We start from the raw sequence: 24,546 nt of genomic DNA, 5'->3' as shown, positions 1-24,546 counted from the left end.
ACTAAACACAAAACTCCAGTTTTTAGCTGAACTCTCTGCCTTAAGCAAGGCATTCTACTCTCTGTTTCACAGAACACAGAGACAATTAAGACATTGCTCTGAACATGCAGGAACAGGAAAGAAGAAAGCATGGGGGTAGTAATTAGAACACAGCCATGTGTTGGAACATGGTAAAAGATAAATCTAGAAATAAAAAGTGGGATTAGATTGTGAGCATCCCTTGAACATCAGGTGTTTATCTTTTACTTGGAGTGCAATAGGGAGCCACTCAAAGCTTTTGAGCATGTGGATAATAGCGTTAGAACGGTTTGGGGAAGCTATAGCTGGTAGGGATGTTTTTATCAGAGAGACTGACATAGAGTGAGATCAAATGGGAGAGGGGAAAAAAAAAAAAACAGGAAAATAATAAAAGGACATCCAGGAAATGATGAAGATCTAAACCAGAGGGATGATGGTGAGAATCGAAAGGTGAGATCTGATGGGAGAGGCTCTGCAAAGGAGGAAGACATGGAGGAGATACAGGGAGACAGGAACCAAGATATGCCCAACGTTTTACTTCTAAGTTGGGCATATGGTAGAACACATAATCAAAATTGGGAAGACCAGAGAAAAGAGCTTTCTGAAAACGTTTTCTCTTCAGGAAGAGTGAAACGTTACTGCCAAGATACAAGGAGCGCAGAGTGAAAATATACAAATGGCATAACCCCAGGAACTATCTTGGAAAGAAGGAACAGCCCAAAACATATACTCCACTCTTTTCACTTTGGAAAGTTGAATTACGGCCACTTGCCGATATAGTATTGGACTTTTTGGCATGTGCTTCTGTGTCTCCTTGGCTTTATATGACTCAACTTATTTGTCCTTTCATTCTGATCTCTTTATATTTGTATCTAATGATAATGCCACGTCAAATCCTTTTATGAATAAATTAGAAAAGGTATTAATTACTTAATTATAGTTCCATTTTCCTTAGAGACTGTAAAGACACAGCCACTGACAGCAGGCACATAATTCCTTATATAAAATGACATCACTAGCATTTGCTAAAGACAAATGTGGTAGGTGCTAAATTAAAAGCTTTATACACAGCACTTCACTGAATCCTATTAATAACTCTATGAGGTCATTCCATTATTGTCCCATCCTACAGATGAGGAAACTGATCAATGAAATGAATTCACATGTTAATATAGCAAGTAAGAGGCAGAGCTTGCATTCTAACCCAGGCAACCTGATCTCAGAGTCAAGGTCCCTAACCACTTCACCCACTGCTTCTCTGTCCCGATTCCCCTTATCACTGCGTTATCCCCATTTTGCTGGTTCTTCTCTATATGTGCCATATTCCACTGTAGGATGCCTCATTCTCATGCTGAAGGAACACTGGCCCCCAGAGCCAGTGTCTTCAGCCAGGAAGTTTTGTTGCCTCTACACAGAGAGTATGAATTAGTAGATTCCAGAGAAGGCACAGTGCTTCATTTCTCTAAAGCCGAATTAAATCTGTCTCCAAGTTCCCACATGTCAGGGCAGAAGACTGACAATCCGATACCAGTTGCTTGGGAGACTCAATTTCTCCCTGGATGAAATCATACAAGAACCATGAGACAGTATCAGAAAAAATGGGAGAAAGAGATGAAGGGAACTTTTGATTCTATCAGCCATGCAATTTCTTGTAATTAAGCATGACATATTATCATGTCTTTATGACTACCAATATGTTGGTGACTAGTAAGTCTGTGATTTAAATCTATTTTTTTGTCTTGAGTCCCAAATCAACATATCTAACTGCCTCTTCTCCATGTACGCTAAGTCGTTTTAGTTGTGTCTGGCTGCAGCTCTATGAACTGTAGCCCGCCAGGCTCCCCTGTCCATGGGATTCTCCAAGCAAGCATACTACGCCCTCCTCCAGGGGATCTTCCTGAACCAGCGATCAAACCCGCATCTCTTATGTCTCCTTCACTGGCAGGCAGGTTCTTTACCCCTAGCATCACCTGCTGCTGCTGCTGCTGCTAAGTTGCTTCAGTCGTGTCCGACTCTGTGTGACCCCATAGACGGCAGCCCACCAGGCTCCCCCATCCCTGGGATTCTCCAGGCAAGAACATTGGAGTGGGGTGCCATTGCCCTCTCCAATGCATGAAAGTGAAAAGTGAAAGGGAAGTCGCTCAGTCGTGTCTGACTCTTCGCCCCATGGACTGCAGCCCACCAGGCTCCTCCGTCCATGGAATTTTCCAGGCAAGGGTACTGGAGTGGGGTGCCGTTGCTTTTCCTATAGGTAAATTCAAAATCACTACAAATTCCGTATGTCTAAAACTAAGCCAAACAATCATTTCCTAAAATATCTCCTCCAGCTACCACCCTGTTTCCTTTTTCTATTTTATTTTTTTTTCTTCGTCCACTTTTGTTTCCTTTATTACCCATTTTAGTAGATGACACAATTATCCACCCATTTCCCACAGGACAGGAGCCTTCTTAAGAATCCTACTCCTTTTTCGAATTTTGTATCTAGAATTTCAAGTCTGAATAATCACAGATCATCAAGCCCTTGGATTCTATCATTTTATAGTGCTGCTACTGGCTTTGACAGATGACAGATAAGGCATGCTCGCACAGTTTCTGCTCTCCACATTCACCACACTTGAGATTGTTGATGAAGGCAACATTTACTTTATGAACATTATATATTTATATGTTTTTTAACAAAAGTTTCGCACTTCACAATAAAACATCCACTGCAATCAGCAATGTGAATTTTCCAATAAATAAGATACCTTGAGACAGGATTGTCGTCGTTCCGTCGCTAAGTTGTGTCCGACTCTTTTCAACCCTGTGGACTGCAGCACCCCAGGCTTCCCTGCCCTTCACTCTCTCCCTGAGTTTGTCCAGACTCATGTCTATGGAGCATATGATGCCACCCAACCATCTCATCCTCTGCCACCCCTTTCTCCTCTTGCCCTAGATCTTTCCCAGCATCAGGGTCTTTTCCCAACAAGTCAGCTCTTCCCATCAGGTGGCCAAAGTATTGGAGCTTCAGCTTCAGCATCAGTCCTTCCAATGAATATTCAGGGCTGGTCTCCTTTAGGATGGACTGGTTGGGTCTCCTTGCAGTCCAAGGGACTCTCAAATCTTCCCCAGCACCACAGTTCAAAAGCATCAGTTCTTCAGTGCTCAGCCTTCTTTATGGTTCAACTCTCACATTCATACACAAATACTGGAAAAACCATAGCTTTGACTAGATGAATCTTTGTCAGCAAAGTGATGTCTTTGCTTTTTAATATGCTGTTCAGGCTTGTCATAGCTTTTCTTCCAAGGAGTAGGCGTTTTTTAATTTTATGTCTGCAGTCATTGTCTGCAGTGATTTTGAAGCCCAAGTAAATAAAATCTGTCACTGTTTCCATTCTTTCCCCATCTATGTGCCATGAAGTGATGGGAGTGGATGCCATGATCTTAGTTTTTTGAATGTTGAGTTTTAAGCCAACTTTTTCACTCTCATCTTTCACCTTTTTCAAGAGGTTCTTTAGCTCCTCTTCACTTTCTGCCATTAAAGTAGTGTCAACTCTATACTTGAGGTTGTGGATATTTCTCTGGGCAGTCTTGATTCCAGCTTGTGAGTCATCCAGCCTGGCATTTCACATGATGTACTCTGCATAGATGTTAAATGAGAAGCAGGGCGACAATATACAGCCTTGACGTACTCCCTTCCCAATTTTGAACCAGTCCACTGTTCCATGTCCACTTCTAACTGCTGCTTCTTGACCTGCGTACAGGTTTCTCAGGAAACAGGTAAGGTGGTCTGGTATTCCCATCTCTTTAAGAACTGTTCACGGTTTGCTGTGATCCAGGGTACCATTATCTAATTTGCATGAAAGTTTCACATGGGCTAATAATAGCCTTGGGCCTCCCTGCTTCTAGACGTTTCACCTAAGCCATTCATATATAGCTGTAGTACTGATCTTCCAAATGCAAACTTTAACATGATTTTCCTTCAGTGGAACATAAAGCTCTCCATTTTCTGCTTTAGCCTAAGTGCTCTTGTGAATGGTCTGCTTCAACCATCCTGAGCTTCTTATAATTATTTAAAGGTACTATTGCGCATCTTTGCAGGTACAATTCTTTCAGCTTATAATCCCTACTCCATCAGTTTTCCACCTGGCAAACTCCTAATCTTCCTTCCAGACCAGCTCAAGTGTCCCCTTCTCTTTAAATCCTTCTCTACCCTAGAAGAGATGATTACACTCCCTTTTGTGCCTTCATCCTACTTCTATGCGTGCCAGCCACACTGTAAAATAGTTATTTTTTAACTGACATACTAAATCAAGAGCTCTTTGTTCTCGTATAACCATGTACTATTGACTTGGTTTCCTATGCTGATGCAAACTGGTATAAAGGGAATGTGTTGGATCAAGCAACTGGCTCTGCAGCCTGCTATCTAGTATGTTCTTTGAGCTTTGCTGCTACGTGTTGGCAAGCTGTGCTGCTCTGAGCTGCGTTTGCTGTGTCCTGCTGAGCCTCTCTGATTTAACTGACCTAAGCGGAAAGTTTTCAAAACTTACATTTAGAGACAGGAGTATAAGTTTGGGGTCCTCCTTAAAGAGACCCTGGGTCATGTGTCCTGGACCAAATCTATCTGTGTATCTCAGACTGAATCATGAGTTTGATTCCAGCAGAAGTTGTGACTGACTCTAAACTCAGGAGAATGACTCTTACCCTGTGACCACCGGATGTATGTCTCAACCAGGCATGGGCCCTAATTTTAGACAGTGCTCTGGAGAAAGGCTGATAGATTGTGGACTACACAGGCCCACTCCTGTCGTATACAGACTGCTTATGGTCGGTCACTTATGTGAGGAAGAGTCGTCACTGTGGTACACACTGCTGTCACATTCCTAAAAGCCACTCCATCCCAGCACTGTCAAGAAACAGCTGTCAACCCTCTAGGCACTCACAATGCTAAAACAAGCTCCACATCTTTTAAGCCTCATTAGGTTCTGATGGCAACATATTCCTCACTTAAATCTTTCTTAATCTCATTTATGTTGTTTTTCCCAAATTGACCCATCTTCAATGAAGAGTCCTCACAATAAAGGCTCTAGAATCTGTCCAAATAACAATACTAGAGCACTCTCCTAGGTGCTCCCTCAGAGACTCCCCCATATTGAGGCTTTAGCAACTCTCTCTATTGCCTGTTGAAGTCTATGGACCATCCATGATGGCCACAAGTCACCCACAGACTTCTGGGATAAAATATTGCCCTCCTCAGCCATATCAGATTGTCGCATTAAAGGGACAATCATTGACCGTATTCTGGGTCATCCTGGAAAATAAAACTCTCACAGGCCTTGACCATGATCCTCCGCACCCAGCACCCAGCTGCTTCGGGTTATGAATACAGTGCTCTGCAAGCTCGGCAAGGCCCCCAAGGCCTCTCTGCTAAAATAGAAATGTTCTCCACAGGATAGAGACAAACTTGGCCTTTCCGGCATGTCTTACCTACAGCAGGTGCTGTCTTAACTATAGCTCTTACCCTTTAGTACCTGGCCATATAAATATGCCTTATTTCCAGAGAAAGTCACCCCACTCAGAGATCCCTTTGCTATCTCAGGAGCCCTTTGGGAACTCAGTCAAGTTCACTCACTCTGTCGTATCCTACTCTTTGCGACCCCATGGGCTGCAGCACACCAGGCCTCCCCGTCCATCACCAACTCCCGGACCTTACTCAAACTCATGTCCATCGAGTCAGTGATGCCATCCAGCCATCTCATCCTCTGTCATCCACTTCTGCTCCCACATCCAATTTTTCCTAGCATCAGGGTCTTTTCCAATGAGTCAGTTCTTCATATTAGGTGGCCAAAGTATTGGAGTTTCAGCTTCAGCATCAGTTCTTCCAGTGAATATTCAGGATTGATTTCCTTTAGGATTGACTAAAGGTTGGATCTCCTTGCAGTCCAAGAGACTCTCAAGAGTCTTCTCCAAAACCACAGTTCAAAAGCATCAATTCTTTGGTGCTCAGCTTTCTTTATAGTCCAAATCTCACATCCATACATGACCACAGGAAAAACCATAGCCTTGATTAGACAGACCTTTGTTGGCAAAGTAATATCTTTGCTTTTTAATATGCTGTCTAGGTTGGTCACAGGTTTTCTTCCAAGGAGCAAGCGTCTTTTAATTTCATGACTGCAGGCACCATCTGCAGTGATTTTGGAGCCCCCCCAAAATAAAGTATCTCACTGTTTCCATTGTTTCCCCATCTATTTGCCACGAAATGATGGGACCAGATGCCATGATCTTCATTTTCTGAATGTTGAGTTTTAGGCCAGCTTTTTAACTCTCTTCTTTCACTTTCATCAAGAAGCTTTTTAGTTCTTCTTCCCTTTCTGCCATAAGGGTGGTGTCATCTGCATATCTGAGGTTATTGATATTTCTCCCAGCAATCTTGATTCCAGCTTGTGCTTCATCCAACCTGGCACTTCGCATGATGTGTACTCTGCATATAAATTAAATAAGCAGGGTGACAATATACTGCATTGACATACTCCTTTCTCGATTTGGAAACAGTTTGTTGTTCCATGTACAGTTCTAACAGCTGAGGGAATAGCAAAGGAGGTGGGGTTTTTTTGTATTTTATGAACAGTGCTTTAGGAATACCAACACGTGATGGATGTTCAATGAAGGGTTGCTGCTTTAACTAGGATATCTCAAAGCATGGATAGAACCCAAAAGCCAACACAATTGAAAATTTCATGTACAGGATGCCCTGGCAAAATTTTGGCACCATTTGTACATTTCTAAAACCTGTTTAGATAATGTCATTAGTCTGTTCATCTAGTCCAGCAAGAACAATTTCTTACTCAAGGTTACTTTCTTTATTTAGAGTAAAGAGCTTTGGAAATATCTTGCCTTGTATATACCCAAAATATAAACTAAGATTTCACATGTTCTGCACATACTTAAAGCCACAGTACAAGGCCTCACTCCCTCAGCCCCATCAGAATTCCAAACATTACTGAAAGTGATCAAAATGCTCATTTCCCTTCTCAAAATCACAATACTGGGCTTTTGCTGGGCATTTAATAAAGCTTTTACCTCCCTTACCAACCTCAGGCTACAAGACTTATATAGAGCCATAATGACTTACTTTAAAAAGGTCAAGTTCAATTAAATGAAACATGACTCTCTTCAGTCATCAGCCAAATATGAGAGTGAGTTGTAAATTAAGAGTATGACTCCATTTTTGATGTTTGAGTGTTGACAGCTTTCAAGCTTCACCACTCCCACGTCTTCTTCTGCACCACATGTGGGCAAGCTGATAAGAGAGCTCTCTTCTGGCTCCAGCACAAGTTCAAACCATGTAAGCCTGCCCCAGGGTGAGTAGTCCCACCCTGTAATCAAAGTAAAAGCCAAGCCCATCTCCTTTTCCCTGCTGGCTCAGGGCATTTTCAGACCTACTTGGCTCCTGCTTTACTCTTCTTAGAAAGCCACATTTTGTGATTAATAAGCCTTCAAATGCACAATCATTTCTATATTATATCTCAGTTCTCTACCGGGATTCAAGTTTTACCTGAAATGTCCACCCCAAAAGCAACCGTTAAAATTAAAAAGTCATAATTTACATACTAGGCAGAGAGATATAATTTTCACAATAAAGGTGTACAAATGCCCCTTTGTAAAGCAGGAAGAGTCACAGATGCAGAGAATGGACTTGCGCACGAGCAGAGGAAGGACAGGGTGGAACGAATCGAGAGTAGTGCTGACATATATGCGACCATGTGTAAACTAGACACTGAGTAGGAAGGGACTGTATAGTGCACGGAACTCAGCTCAGGGCTCTGTGCTGACTTAGAGGGGTGGGATGGGGCTGGGTTGGAGGGAGGCTCAAGAGGAAGGGGTTATATGTATACACATAGCTGATTCTCATTGTTGTACAGCAGAAACCAACACAACACTGTAAAGCAATTATCCGCCAATTAAAATAATAAAAAAATTTTAATGTACAGATGCTAAAAGATAAGGGGTAGAAGGAATATTTTAAAAGTAATATTACTTCTGTTTCTGGCAAAACTGGAGTAACAGGGACCAGATTTAACTTCCCAACTGAAACAACCAAAAACCTGTACAAAATGTACGAAGCAATGGTTTTCAGATACCGGATGTCAGGTAACACTGGACTGTGATCACCGAGAGAGACAGTATCGAGCATTTCGATTGCCTCAGTCTAGCGTCTGAGTAGAGGTGGGAATCCCAGGCAAAGACTGGTGAGCTCTTTGAGTTGAGAAGACAGGCTGACAGATGCCACAGGCTGAGACAGGCAGAGTTTGCAGGACAGAGTACTGAAGACTGGACAGCATTCCTGAGACCTACAGAAAGCCCCCCTTAAAAGTGCAGTTGAGTATTGGTTAGTATACGCACATAAGTATAAACCATTTGATGCCAACAACAACAAATAGAACCCACCTAGGGCTAAGACTAGTTCAAGTTCCCATAAGACACAGTGGAAAACTGTAATTCACAGGGTACTGGGTAAAGTATTTGGAAGAGTATTACTTTGGCAATGAAGCAAATTAACCTGAGGCTAAAAATTACTCTGATTTATTCTAACAAAACTTAAGAACAATCTCAAAGAACAAACATAATATGAGTAAGCCCCGTACATTAAAGACTTCAAAATATTCTGCAAAAATTAAAAGAACTAAGTAAATGGAGACATGTACCATATTCATGGATTGGAAGACTTAATATTGTTTGGATGTCATTTTTCCCCAAATTGATCTATAGATTAAATGGAATCCCAAAGTCTCAAAAGGCATTTTTGTAAAACTTCAATGGACAGAGAACCGCCAAAACAATTTTAATAAAGAATATTAAAAAAAAAAAAGAATGTAGCTGAGGGATCTATCTTTTCAATTTCAAGGCCTATTATAAAGTTACAATAAATAACAACATAGTATTATTGAAAACACAGACCAGCTCAGAAAAATGAAATAGAGAATTTAGAAATAGATCAGTACATATATGATCAATTTGTTTTCTACAGCTGTGCTAATGTAATGCAATTCAATAGGAAAATGAGAATCTTCTTAACAAATGGTGCTGGGACAACTGGATAGCCACATGGTTAGGGAACTTATACAAAATTAACTTGAAATGGATCATGAACCTTTAATTAAGAGTAAAAATTTTTAGCAGAAAATTCAAGAGATCTTCTTCACTTTGTTTTTGCAAAGATTTTTTTAATACAAAAGACACAAACTATAAAAACATCACATTTTATTTCATCAAATTTAGAAACTTATACTCTTCAAAAACTATTGGGAGAAAACATTTAAAAAAACGTTTTTCCAATAAAGGATTGATCTAGAATGAAAACATATATGTGTGTGCATATATACGGATATGTGTTTCTTATAACTCAATAAAACAAACAACCCAATTTTTAAACATGGAGTAAAAAACCGAACAGACTTCACTAAGAAAGATAAAGGAAGATATGTGGGTGGCAAATAAGCACATCAAAAGATGCTCAACATCATTTGTCACCAGGGAAAGGCAGATTAACATTAAAAATTCCAGAACAACTGGAATTCTCACACACTGGCACTAGAAATGTAAAATGGTACAATTACTTTGAAAAACAGTTTGACGATTTCTTTAAAAGGTATTTTATTCCTACTATACGATGGAAAATTTCTATTTCCAGGTTTTACCAAAGAGATATGAAAGTATCAATCCACACATAAACTTATACATGGATGTCTATGGAAGTTATGACTTATTTGTAATAGCCAGAAACTAAAAACAATCCAATGTTTTTCTCTTCTTTAATAAAGAGTGATTATTAAGTACACATATTGTAACTGGGAAAGGAGTACGTCAAGGCTGTATATTGTCACTTTGCTTACTTATATGCAGAGTACATCATGAGAAATGCTGGGCTGGATGAAGCAAAAGCTGGAATCAAGATTTCCAGGAGAAACATCAACAACCTCAGATATGCAGATGACACCACTATAATGGCAGAAAGTGAAGAGGAACTAAAGAGTCTCTTGATGAAGGTGAAAGAAGAGAGTGAAAAAGCTGGCTTAAAACTCAAAATTCAGAAAATGAAGATCATGGCATCCAGTCCCATCACTTCATGGCAAATAGATGGGGAAATAATGGAAACAATGATAGGCTTTATTTTCTTGGGCTCCAAAAATCACTGTAGATGGTGACTTCAGCCATGAAATTAAAAGACGCTTGCTCCTTGAAAGAAAACCTGTGACCAACCTAAACAGAATATTAAGAAGAAGAGACATTACTTTGCCAACAAAAAGTTCATATAGTCAAAGGTACGGTTTTTCCATTAGTCATGTATAGATGTGAGAGTTGGACTATAAAGAAAGCTGAGTGCTGAAGAAGTGATGTTTTTGAACTGTGGTGTTAGAGAAGACTTGAGAGTCCCTTGGGCTGCAAGGAGATCAAACCAGTCAATCCTAAAGGAAATCAGTCTTGAACATTCATTGGAAAGACTGATGCTGAAGCTGATACTCCAATACTTTGGCCACCATTGTGAAGAACTAACTCCTTAGGAAAGATCCTGATGCTGGGAAAGATTGAAGGAAGGAGGAGAAGGGGATGACAGAGGATGAGATGGCTGTGTGGCATCACTGACTCTATGGACAGGAGTTTGAGTAAGCTCTGGGAGTTGGTGATGGACATGAAAGCCTGGCGTGCTGCAGTCCATGAGGTTGCAAAGAGTCAGACACGACTGAGTGACTGAACTGAACTGGTTGTAATTTGTCACTTATAAGCCTATATTTACTATTTTAAAACTTATGTTTAAATTACTGATAGCTTTATATTGTGTCTTCAGAATTGACCTCAATTATTCCAAGTCTTACTTTAAAGAACTTCATTTGGCCATTGTTTAAATAGATATATATGCTTGGGTTGTTGAAATGAAACTTCAGTCTTCATCTCGGTATGGAGAAAAGCTAAAAGAGCAAGCCAGCAGTCACCTTGGCATCGGTTCCATCATTACCCCCAGACAAGGACCACACCTGGAATGGAGTTGCCAGTCTACCCAGTCTGACACATGGTATGAAAGAAGTGTTCAATGTGAAAAAAAACTTAGGGGCAGAACCTAAGGATGCATGAAAAGAAGGATTTGCCTTCCTAGCAGAAGGAACACAAGTTCCCCTGAGTAAAAATGTGAATCACGCTTATTCCTTTCAGCTCTATAATCTCACTAAAGAGTCTTAATCTGAGGCTTCTAACAGAGTAATGCAATGCTCAAAGTAACTTTAGTTAAGTCTTCTTGGACCAACACTGATTTGCTTTTAAAAACACAGTTCAGCACATTTTCCTGAATACAAAGGTTTTGTTTTAAATAATTTTCTGAGTCATTTTAATATGCCAATTGTTTTCAACTTGATTCACTGTACAAGAGACAGGGATCAAGACCATCCCCAAGAAAAAGAAATGCAAAAAGGCAACATGGCTGTCTGAGGAGGCCTTACAAATAGCTGTGAAAAGAAGAGAAGTGAAAAGCAAAAGAGAAAAGGACAGATATAAGCATCTGAATGCAGAGTTCTAAAGAACAGCAAGGAGAGATAAGAAAGACTTCCTCAGTGAACAATGCAAAGAAATAGAGGAAAACAATGAATAGGAAAGACTAGAGATCTCTTCAAGAAAATTAGAGATACCAGGGAACATTTCATGCAAAGATGGGCTCGATAAAGGACAGAAATGGTATGGACCTAACAGAAGCAGAAGATATTAAGAAGAGGTAGCAAGAATACACAGAAGAAATGTACAAAAAGATCTTCATGACCCAGATAATCATGATGGAGTGATCACTCACCTAGAGCCAGACATCCTGGAGTGTGAATTCAAGTGGGCCTTAGGAAGAATCACTACAAACACAGCTAGTGGAGATGATGGAATTCCAGTACAGCTATTTCAAATCCTGAAAGATGATGCTGTGAAAGTGCTGCACTCAATATGCCAGCAAATTTGGGAAACCCAGCAGTGGCCACAGGACTGGAAAAGAGCAGTTTTCATTCCAATCCCAAAGAAAGGCAATGCTAAAGAATGCTCAAACCACCGCACAATTGCACTCATCTCACATGCTAGTAAAGTAATGCTCAAAATTCTCCAAGCCAGGCTTCAACAGTACATGAACCATGAACTCCCTGATGTTCAAGCTGGTTTTAGAAAAGACAGAGGATCCAGAGATCAAATTGCCAGCATCAGCTGGATCATGGAAAAAGCAAGAGAGTTCCAGAAAGACATCTATTTCTGCATTATTGATTATGCCAAAGCCTTTGACTGTGTGGATCACAATAAACTGTGGAAAATTCTGAAAGAGATGGGAATACCAGACCACTTGACCTGCCTCTTGAGAAATCTATATGCAGGTCAAGAAGCAACAGTTAGCACTGGACATGGAACAACAGACTGGTTCCAAATAGGAAAAGGAGTATGTCAAGGCTGTATACATAACCCTGATTATTTAACTTTTATGCAGAGTACATCATGAGAAACACTGGGCTGGAAGAAACACAAGCTGGAATCAAGATTGCCAGGAGAAATATTAATAACCTCAGATATGCAGATGACATCACTCTTATGGCAGAAAGTGAAGAGGAACTAAAAAGCCTCTTGATGAAAGTGAAAGAGAAGAGTGAAAAAGTTGGTGTAAAACTCAGCATTCAAAACACTAAGATCATGGCATCTGGTCCCATCACTTCATGGCAAATAGATGGGGAAACAGTGGAAACAGTGGCTGACTTTATTTTGGGGGGTTCCAAAATCAGTGCGAATGGTGATTGCAGCCATGAAATTAAAAGACGTTTACTCCTTGGAAGGAAAGTTATGACCAACCTAGACAGCATATTCAAAAGCAGAGACATTACTTTGTTACAAAGGTCCATCTAGTCAAGGCTATGGTTTTTCCAGTAGTCATGTATGGATGTGAGAGTTGAACTATAAAGAAAGCTGAGCACCGAAGAATTGATGCTTTTGAACTGTGGTGTTGGAGAAGACTTTTGAGACTCTTGGACTGCAAGGATATCCAACCAGTCCATTCTAAAGGAGATCAGTCCTGAGTGTTCATTGGAAAGACTGATGCTGAAGTTGAAACTCCAATACTTTGGCCACCTGATGCGAAGAGCTGACTCATTTGAAAAGACCCTGATGCTGGGAAAGATTGAGGTCAGGGAGAGAAGGGGACGACAGAGGATGAGATGGTTGGATGGCATCACTGACTCCATGGACATGAGTTTGGGTGAACTCTGGGAGCTGGTGATGGACAGGGAGGCTGCGTGTTGTGGTTCATGGGGTCGCAAAGAGTCGGACACGACTGAGCGACTGAACTGAACTGAATTGATTCATCTGAGAGCTTCACACCTAAAAATGAGAATTTTGTATCTAATACTTTGATGATAGGTACGTTTTGAAAGCCTTAATTCTCATAAATAGATATTAAATTGAATACTTCATATCACCTAATTCTACCATATATATCTATATGAGTGACTTAGATACTTTCTTGTTTTATTTTCACTGAGAATATATTTGGTGAATAGAAAATAGACTTACAACATTTTGGATAACTACTGTACCTCTTTCATGCATTCTATGTATTTGGAGCCAAATTGTATTTTTAATAAGGCATCCTTTTGCATTTTTTGCCTCAACAGGTCGGCAAATTGGATTAGATTTTCGTCAGTTTGAAACTTTCCCGGGTATTTTACTTGTTTTTTTTATTAAACTGTGTCTTATCTGTAATCATACATTTCCAATATTATTCATTAAAATGTCCAGCACCATGTTAAGTAATTATAAGTGGGCAACACATGAATAAAAATACGTATGTGTGTATACAAACAATATCATATGTGATGAAGAGCCTTTCCTTCTGCTTACTATTGTCAATGAGTAGAAGAAAAGAAACACAGAAATTTAGAAAAAGTAATTAGATAATGCATCTTCCAAGACTAAGCTAATAGAGTTGGGAGATACATAAAAGAGAGTATATAAATCTTAAAAGATAGCTATTGATGAGAACTCAACATGAATGATGTTAGATCACATCCTTTTAAAAATACTCAGGGAAGGCAGAAATAAATAAACCAGGGAGAATAGATGCAAGTCAATGTAAAAGGCAAGTCTGGCTCAGCCTCTGTGGAGTCTCCGGGTCCTGATGCACAGGAGGTTTTGTTTGAGCCCTCTGGACATCTCTGGCAGGTATGGGGTTTTGATCCTGAATGTGATTTCGCCTCTCCCACCATCTTGATTCTGAATGTGACTTCACCTCTCCCACCATCTTGTCGGGGCTTCTCCTTTGCCCTTGGACGTGGGGTATCTTTTTTTGGTGGGACCCAGTATTCTCCTGTTGATGGCTGTCCAGCAGCGAGTTGCAGTTTTGGAGTTCTTGCAGGAGAAATGAGCACACATCCTTCTGCTGCACCATCTTACTGATACGTCTTACTGATAGAGTTGCCATATGATCCAGCAATCTCATTCCTGAGAATCATGGTTTGGATCTGGGACAGTTTCAGGCACAGTGCTAAGAGGGAGAGCCAATTCTTATCCAAGAGCTTTCCTGGTGTTCTGAACCCAAAAGTGTCTTGGCAGCCAGGGCAGATGGCCCACCTGGGCAGTCCCCTGGTGAGAGCAGGCAGCACATGCCAACTGGGCACCCAGCTGAGGAACGTGCCATGATGCACAGGGCATCCTCTGGAGCTGCAGCCTGGAGGAGGGGGTGCCCTAGGGCTTCTCAGAGACAGCATTGCTGGAGGCAGAAATGCTGGGGCAGCATTGCTGGAGGCAGAAAGTGGCGCCAAGGTGGGGGCCCTGGAGCTCGGGGGCTGCAGGTGCATTTTATTTTATTAATTGTAGTTGTTCAGTTCAGTTCAGTTCAGTCACTCAGTTGTGTCCAGCTCTTTGCGACCCCAGGAACTGCAGCACGCCAGTCCTCCCTGTCCATCACCAACTCCTGCAGTTCACTCAAACTCGTGCATCAAGTCAGTGAGGCCATCCAGCCATCTCATCCTCTGTGGTCCCCTTTTCCTCCTGCCCCCAATCCTTCCCAGCATTAGTCTTTTCCAATGAGTCAACTCTTCGCATGAGGTGGACAAAGTACTAGAGTTTCAGCTTTAGCATCATTCCTTCCAAAGAACATGCAGGGCTGATCTCCTTTAGAATGGACTGGTTGGATCTCCTTACAGTCCAAGGGACTCTGAAGAGTCTTCTCCAACACCACAGTTCAAAAGCATCAATTCTTTAGCACTCAGCTTTTTTCACAGTCCAACTCTCACATCCATACATGACCACTGGAAAAACCATAGCCTTGACTAGACAGACCTTTGTTGGCAAAGTAATGTCTCTGCTTTTCAATATGCTATCTAGGTTGGTCATAACTTTCCTTCCAAGGAGAAAGCCTCTTTTAAAAAACATCTACTTCTGCTTTATTGACTATGTCAAAGCCTTTGACTGTGTGGATCACAACAAACTGTAGAAAATTCTTCAAAAGGCGGGAACACCAGACCACCTTACCTGCCTCCTGAGAAACCTGTATGTAGTTCAAGAAGCAACAGTTAGAACCGGACATGGAACAATGGACTGGTTTCAAACTAGGAAAGGAGTATGTCAAGGCTGTATATTGTCACCCTGCTTATTTAACTTCTATGCAGAGTACATCATGTGAAATGCCAGGATGGATGAAGCACAAGCTGGAATCAAGATTGCCAGGAAAATATGAATAACCTCAGATATGCAGACACCACCCTATGGCAGAAAGTGAAGAGGAGCAAAAGAGCCTCTTGTTAAAAGTGAAAGAAGAGAGTGAAAAAGCTGGCTTAAAACTCAACATTCAACAAATGATGATCATGGTGTCCGGTCCCACCACTTCATGGCAAATAGATGGGGAAACAGTGGCTGACTTTATTTTCTTGGGCTCCAAAATCACTGCAGATGGTGGCTGCAGCCATGAAATTAAAAGATGCTTGCTCCTTGGAAGAAAAGCTATGACCAACTTAGATTGCATATTAAAAAGCAGAGACATTACTTTGCCAACAAAGGTCCATCCAGTCAAAGCTATGGTTTTTCCAGTAGTCATGTACAGATGTGAGATTTGGACTATAAAGAAAGCTGAGTGCTGAAGAACAGATGCTTTTAAACTGTGGTGTTGGACAAAATTCTTCAGAGTCTCTTGAACAGCAAGGAGATCAAATCACTCAATTCTAAAGGAAATCAGTCCTGAATATTCATTGGAAGGACTGATGCTGAAGCTGAACCTCCAATACTTTGGCCACCTGTTGCAAAGAACTGACTCCTTAGAAAAGACCTTGATACAGGGAAAGATTGAAGGCAGGAGAAGAAGGGGAAGACAGAGGATGAGATGGTTGGATGGCATCACCAACTTGATGGTCATGAGTTTGAGCAAGCTCCAGGAGTTGGTCATAGACAGGGAAGCCTTGCATTCTGCAGTCCATGGGGTCGCAAAGAGTCAGACGTGACTGAGTGAACTGAACTGAATGTACGAAGCAATCCACCACCCTTCCCTACCTCTTAAGCCAACATCTACCTCTCCAGATCCAGTCATAAGAAGAACAGTGACTCACGTTGCCAAATCTTCACCATATGATTCGGGGGTTTTCCCCAGCTTTATTATTTTTTTTATTAAAGTATAGTTGATTTACAGTGTTGTGATAGCTTCAGGTGGAAAGCTAAGTGATTTAGTTTTACAAACATACATATTTTTTTCAGATTCTTTTCTCTTACAGGTTATTATGAAATATTGAGCATAGTTCCCTGTACTGTACATTACATCCTTGTTGGTTATCTATTTCATATACAGTAGTGTATGATTTGAAAGGAATAAGACAAGGGCCTTGTTAACTAGTGGGAGAAGGGCTGTGACTTGAACAGGCAGGAAGGTAGAGATTTGGTGCTACAGAAAAGAAGGAATAAAAAGGACAAAAGCAGTGAGTTGGAGGGAAGGGCAGTGGTAGAGGAAGAAAGAGAAGCCTTGAAGAGAGAGAATAGATTCTTATTTGGTACACGGGGATGAGTTAGACTATAGGTGCAGCACATAATTTTTCACAGACATGCCAAATGTGTACAGTCTAGACTTTTTATCACTGGAAACCCTGAGCAAAGAACAGGTTAAATATTCTTCAGCATTCTGGGTGTAAGTTTAGCTGGCAAAGAAGAGTCAGTAGATGTTGCCTCTATCATCACCACATAATTAGGTACATTGGCAACTGTAGGAGTAATCAAGTACACAAAGAAACCATTTAGGGAAATTCTGCAGTCAAAAAAATCTGGAAAACTGTTTTCTCTGACCTCTGTTTGCCTTACTCAGAGTAAAGCTACCAATGTCCTCTAAGGCAAGGGTTCCCAACCTCCGGGCCACTAACCAATACCTCCTGTCAGATCAACGGAGGCATTAGATTAGAAATAAAGAGCACAATAAATTGAATGTGCCTGAATCATCCGGAAACCATTCCCACCCCACCCCCAGTCCATGGAATAATTGTCTTCCACGAAACCAGTCCCAAGTGCCAAAAACATTGGGGACCACTGCTCTGGAGCCAAAGAAAATGGGTAACTCTAAGGAAATAATTATTAAATGACATAAGCAAGGCATAATATATTTCGGGAGCTCAAAAGAGATATCACGTCACCAGGAAGTGATCAGAGAAAGCATATAACATTTGAGGAGGATAAGACTGACAGATTGAGCTAACAAAAAGGATATTCACAGTAACAGAAACATCAAAAGCAAAGGAACAAAAGCATAAAATCAAACAAGTATATATATAAAGTGCCTACTTCATCAGCTGACAAAAACGGTGTTTTAGAAAAAGGTCTAAAAAATTTTAAAGTTCTAAAAGTATTTTCTTTACTAAAACACCTGCAACACAAGGTATTTAATACATGAGGGAAGTGTTAGAAGATGAGGCTGCAAAGGGAGGTTGGATTAGAAAATATTTTTTAACAAAATAAAAATGAAAATAAATAAAATATATAAAAATTTGTGAGATTCAACCAAAGCATTTCTTGGAGAAAAACTTATAGCATTAGATGCCTATCTTGGGAAAGAAGAAATGTCTAGTGTCTATCTTAAGAGACCTGAAGAGCAAATTAAATCCAAAACAAGTAGAGGAAAGGAAATGATAAAGAGCAGAAAGCAATGAAATGAAAAGCAAAAAACAATGCAGGACATTTATAGAACAAAAAAATGGTTCTTTGAAAAAAATCAAACAAATTGATAAACCACTAGCCAAACTGATGAAGAATAAAAGAGAGAAACACAAACCATTAATATAAATAATGAAACAGGGGTTGTCAATACAGCCCCCATTGATCTTCAAAGAATATTAATAGTAGAGGAATATTATGAAGAAGTTTATGTCCTAAAATTTAACAATTTAGGTAAAATGGGCCAATTTCTTCAAAATAATTTCTTGAAATAAGAAATATACTAAAACTCACTCAAAAAAAAAATAGCTAACCTGGATAGTCATACAACTATTAAATAGAATTCAAAAACATTTCAACAAAGCAGAGTCTAGGCGCAAATGGTTTCACTGCCAAATTCTACCAAATCTTTGAGGAACAAATAATACAATTTCTCCAGTCTTTTCCAAAAATAAAAGTAGAAATAATACTTTCAAGCTAATTTAAGTGGGCCACATTATTCTTATACCAAAGTGCAAAACACAAAATTACAGAACTATATGCCTCATGAATGCAGATACCAATAGCTTAGGAAATTGAATCTAGGAATATCTTAAAAAAAATAATACATCATGACTGAGTATGATTTATCCAGGGAATTCAATGCTGGATCAACATTCAAAAATCAATGTAATGTATCTTATTAACACACTAAAGAAGAATGACCACGCGATCATATACATATAGGCAGGAAAGGCTTCCACAAAATTCAAACTTATTCATGATATTTTTAAAAAATCTGTAAAAAGTAGAAATAGAAGGAAACTTTCTTAACCTGATTGGGGAATCTGCAAAATACAAGTAATATAATACGTAGTGGTAAAAAAAAACTGAATGTGCTCTAAGATAAGGAACAAGGCAAAGATGTTTGCTCTCACCATCCCTTTCCAATATTCCTGAAGATTCCAGCCAGAGTGACAAAGCAGGAGAAGAAGAAAAAAAGGTATTCACTTAGTTTGGAAAGAAAGAGAACAAAACAAGCTCTATTAGCAGAGGACATGATTTTCTACATAGAAAATCCCAAGGTATATTTAAGGAAAGCTCCTAGAACTAAGGGTGAGTTTAGCAGTGTCAAATCAATATAAAAATCCATCCCTGTTTCTATATACCATGAATGTACAAACAAAAACTAAAACTTTAAAAAGTACTATTTACAACAACTTCAAAAAAGATGAAATGCTATGGTGTAAATGTGATAAATACGTGCATGATACCTATGCTGAAGACTTCAAAACACAGATGAAAGAAATTGAAGAAGATATGAAAAAATGAAGAGATATACCGTACCCATGTATTAGAAGACAGAATACTGTTAAGATGAGGAGTCTCCCTTACTTGATCTATAAATTTAATGAAATCCCAATTAAAAACCCAAGAAGAAGCATGATTCTTCTTCCCAGACAATATAAACAAGCTGATTTTAAAAGCTTTCGAGGAAGTAAAAGAACTAGAATAACCAAAACAATTAAAAACCAAAGGAAGATCAAAGTTGGAGGAATCACAGTATCTGATTTTTCAGACGTACTATATAAAGCTTCAATGATCAAAACAGTAACAGTGAAAGAGCAAAGGTCAGAACAGAAAAATAAACACAACTATCGTCATCTGGTATTTGGCAATGTGCAAGCAATTCAATGGAGAAAGGATTTCTTTTCAACAAATGGTTCAAGAACAACTGGACATACATATGCAAAAAAAAAAAAAATTACCTTAACCTGTACTTCCACTTTATGAAAAAAAAAAAAAAACTCAAAATGGATCATAGACCTAAATGTAAAATATAAATGTATAAAAGGGTGAAAGGAAACAAAGGAGAATAAAATATGGGGGAGGCAAGATGATGACAGAGCCAAACTAACATCTGCTACAGATACATGTTCATTTTCCTAATTGCTTAAAGATGGTCTATTTACCAAACTAGAGAGGGGCTTCTCAACAACTCTTTCTCTGGCCACTGAAAAAAGAGATGATAACATCCAAGATACGGCACTTAGCATTGAGGTTCATGATGAAAATCTATCAAGAACACTTAGAAAAATCTATTAAACAATATCCTTCAGGTCAGCCAGAAGTTACTACCAAAATAAAGTTACATATTACCTTCCAGAGTAATTTATATTTTTCCAGGAAATAACTTACTTTAGCCTTTGCTCCATTCTTTTAACTTCATACCTTTATTTCTATGACTCTTGTTGACGACATGTTGCAAATTGATCAGGAACATTAAATGCCGCCATCACTTATCGTTTTCATATCTTAATTCTTCAGTATAGTTACTCTGAGAACCCTCTCAAAAAAATCAGCACAACTTAATAAAACTTGACATACTATTTGACCTATATTTGAACTAACTGTCTCCAAGGATGCTTACTTGATTACGTAAATCAGCATTTACTCCTTATAGCATGTATTTTGTTAGCTCTCAAAGACTGTTGCTAAGTCAACAAATGAAAAAAACTAGACTAAAGGAGTTAAACATTCATGTGGTAGAGGAGCCTTCTACTTATTACGGTTGAAAAGTTCGTAAAGTATTAGGAGAGGCAACTCTTGAGGAACTGGGAGATACTTTCAATTGCTCAGGCTTTTTGCACTTATTTTGTGTGTATGTGTGTTTCACTTGGTGGTGACATGCAAAACAATATCAACTCTGAGGTTTATGCTGTTTATTCTTTTTGAAAACACATAAAGCAATGTTCATTAGATAAGATACTATGGTATGTATCTTTACCATCATTTTACAGTTCAGAGTCCAATAAAATATTAAAAAGTAGAAGATGGCTTTTCTTTTAAAAATCTTGGACAAATTAGCATCCCATGAAGAAAGAATTAATTATATAACTAGTAAGAGACATTTTTAATTACAATTAAATATAAGATCATATTACTCCCAATTCATAACTATCTTTTAGGCTTTTATTTAGACTTCTAATATTAATCTTATTTGATGAAACCAACTGTTAATTTATTGCCACGTTCAAATCTTATCCCCTCCACTGAGTAATCTATAAAGAGATTTTCCAAAGTTTAAATCTGATTTTACCACTCTCAATTTTTAAAAAAGACTTCCAAGGGAGGACTGTTTAAAAAAAATCAAAACCAGAATTTCTAGTCTGTTAGTCACTTCACAATCCAGCAGGTGCCATATCTTTGGACAGCCTCCAGCTCCCCACCACTGATACCAATTCACACTTTTCACTCTACCAAACCTAAACTGTCATCTTTCACTGGAAAAGTTACTTAAAACATAAAGTTTAAAGGGGTACACACACAAAAAAACCTAAAAAAATCAAGACAATACTTTAATGTAATATTTTTAAAATTCTAAGTCAAGGTACTTTCCTGGTGGTCCAGGGGTTGAGAATCTGCATCCAGAGCAGGGGATTTGTTTCCATTCCTGGTCGGAGAACTAGGAGCCCGCAAGCCACAGGACGTGCCTTGCAGGAGCCTGCACGCCTCAACAAAGATCCTGTGTGCAGTAACTGAGATCCAACGCAGCCAACGTAAGTCAATGCATAATAAATGAACTACCAAAATTTTAAGTAAAGTATCAGTTATCCCTGCCTGAATTTCATTCAGCTTAGGAAAGGCTTACTTACATTTAAAGACTAACTGGGATTCATGTTGATGTATGGCAAAACCAATACAATATTGTAAAGTAATTAACCTCCAATTAAAATAAATAAATTTATATTTTAAAAAATAAAGACTAACTGGAATGTTGTCTCTCTCAGAGGTTTCCTCACACCTTCCCAGAGGGCGGGCACTTTTCCTTTTCTCTCCCTCTAATTCTACTGCCATTTAATTCTTCTCCAGCTGTTGGGCTTATTTCTCCACATATGCACCATTTCCACTGAACTGTGATAATTTTTAAACTGTCTCTGTATACCAGTGATTAATACATATGAGGAGTTCCACAAATATCTGCTACAGGAATAAATAGGTTATGGTAAGTAGAGAAAGAGACACAAAATTTAGTCAGAAACAGAAATTTCAATTCCATCTACACAGCTCACATATTTATCAACTTTATGATCCTGAGTATATCTCTGAACATCAGGTTCTCCATCTTTGGAATGGGAATAACTTTCCTTCCATAGGATTTTTGTAAACTAGGTGTTTATTGAATTTTCTGAAAGAGAGGTCAAATAAAGGGACTAGATATTTGTTCATTCGTTTGTAGTAAAGAAGGTGATGAGAGAGAAATGGGAACATGGTTTACTCAGCTGAAAGAACTACATGTTTGAAAGCAGAGGCAGGGACAGCGCTGTTTGAAGAACTGCAAATGGTTCAGCCTGGCCCCATGCGACTGGACATCAGAGGATGAGACAGAAAACAATGCAGGCAGAATCCAGACCCCAGAGCAGGCTCTTGTCTGATATCCCATCCAGGAATATATGGCGTAATTGTGTTACCCTTGAATTTAAGAATGGGTTTCTGCTAGAATTGTACATGGGATTGGTGAGCTAAGTTGAGTTTGGCTATGAAGAGAAAAACCTAATTAAGTCATCATACATTCAAGTTTGTGTCTATTTCAAACGCACCATAGAATAAGACTTGAAGATGAATGTAGATATAAAATCAAAGAAAATCAGTTCTTAAGATATCATGGACTGCAGCCCACCAGGCTCCTTTGCCCATGGATTCTAAGGCAAGAATACTGGAGTGGGTTGCCATCTTCTCCTCCAGGGGATCTTCCCGAACCAGGGATCAAATCCAGGTCTCTTGTGTCTACCTGCATTGGCAGGGAGGTTCTTTACCACTAGCACCACCTGAGAAACCCTGAGATATTGTAGAAGTAATATATGTATATATAATTTGGCAACAGACTGCAAGGGGGCAGGGAGGTCACTGAGAGTGAGGTATTAGGTTAGAAGTATGTCATAAACTGGAGAAGGCAATGGCACCCCACTCCAGTACTCTTGCCTGGAAAATCCCATGGACGGAGGAGCCTGGTGGGCTGCAGTCCATGGAGTCACTAAGAGTCGGACAGGACTGAGCGACTTCTCTTTCGCTTTTCACTTTCGTGCATTGGAGAAGGAAATGGTGACCCACTCCAGTGTTCTTGCCCGGAGAATCCCAGGGACGGGGGAGCCCGGTGGGCTGCCGTCTATGGGGTCGCATAAAGTCGGACACGACTGAAGTGACTTAGCAGTAGCATGTCATAAACAGTATAATGCATAAATAGAAATATCAGCACTTTAAAACTTCCTAATATAAAATGGGAACCAAATTATCTGCCTTCTTTCCACAAAACACCAGCTCTATAGTTTTGTACGAACATTACTTCAATTTCAAATGTCATCTCTTTTATCTTTCTGCACAGAGCAAGTAAACAAAGAAAGGGAGGAAGGAGAAAGGGAGGGTAGAAAGAAGGAAGGAAGCAAAGGCAGCGGGAGGGAGGTGAAAAGCCACTGTACTACACAGCGCCTGCTCTCTTCTCTGTCAGTGAATACAAACGGCCCTGATGAAAGCATTTGCCAAGCAAACAGGCAAATGTATGAAATATATTTTTAAAAAATAGGGTTTCAGTAATTCAGCAAAGCTTCCTTTTGGAAAGAGCACATTGGCACCACCTGTCTCTCAACTTCCATACTGACTTTACAGTAGAAAGGTGTATTGGGTCAGGGTCCTAAGGGACCCTGCCATAATCAGAAGTGGAGAAGGTTAGTGAAGGGGCATTTGCAAAGGTGTGGGTGGATTAACCAACAAGTACTGATGAAGTGCCCCAGGATTAATAACACTGAGAAATTATCACCAGCTCTAGGTCTAAAAGGCTAGGAAGGAGCATTTATCAGAATTCAGGAGATACTGGATACATACCTCCTAGGAAAGGGAACAGGAGCTCTGACTTTAAGGAGTGTGTGTTCAGTCATTGCAGTTGCGTCTGAGTCTTTGTGACCCTGTAAACTGTAACCCACCAGGGTCCTCTGTCCATGGGATTTTCCCAGCAAGGTTGCCATTTCCTCCTCCAGGGGATCTTCCAACCCAGGGACTGAACCCATGTCTCCTGGGTCTCCTTCACTGCAGGTGAATTCTTTACCGCTGGGCCACCAGGGAAGCCCTTTTAGGGCTGTAGTCAAAGCAACTGACAAGCCTGTAAAACAGGAACCAAACTTTCTTATCTCCCAGTCTCTGACCTCTTGCTAACAGTTTATTGACTGAACTCCATTGGAAGCCAGAAAGCAAGACATCAGCCTTAGATTAGAGACAGTTCAGGGGAAAGAAAGGAGATTATCGGGGGTGGGGGCAAATGGAGAATATGCAGCCCCCTGGTAGCAGAAACCATTTTCAGACATCTCTGTAAATCTGTCCTGCACCCCCACCACC

General features: G+C 39.8%; 1 long non-coding RNA gene across 1 annotated transcript in view; it reads right to left on the bottom strand.

The window, feature by feature from the left end:
* LOC138931497 (uncharacterized) overlaps positions 1-24,286 on the bottom strand; it is a 40,619-nt gene extending 16,333 nt beyond the window's left edge. The window contains exon 1 of the long non-coding RNA XR_011446585.1: positions 24,040-24,286. This is a non-coding gene — a long non-coding RNA (uncharacterized lncRNA). The remainder of the gene's footprint in view (positions 1-24,039) is intronic.
* Between the last annotated feature and the right edge of the window lie 260 nt (positions 24,287-24,546).

Source organism: Ovis canadensis, chromosome 3, assembly GCF_042477335.2.
Source record: "Ovis canadensis isolate MfBH-ARS-UI-01 breed Bighorn chromosome 3, ARS-UI_OviCan_v2, whole genome shotgun sequence".
NCBI classification, from domain to species: Eukaryota; Metazoa; Chordata; class Mammalia; order Artiodactyla; family Bovidae; genus Ovis; species Ovis canadensis.
This window is presented reverse-complemented; position numbering and strand designations above follow the sequence as displayed.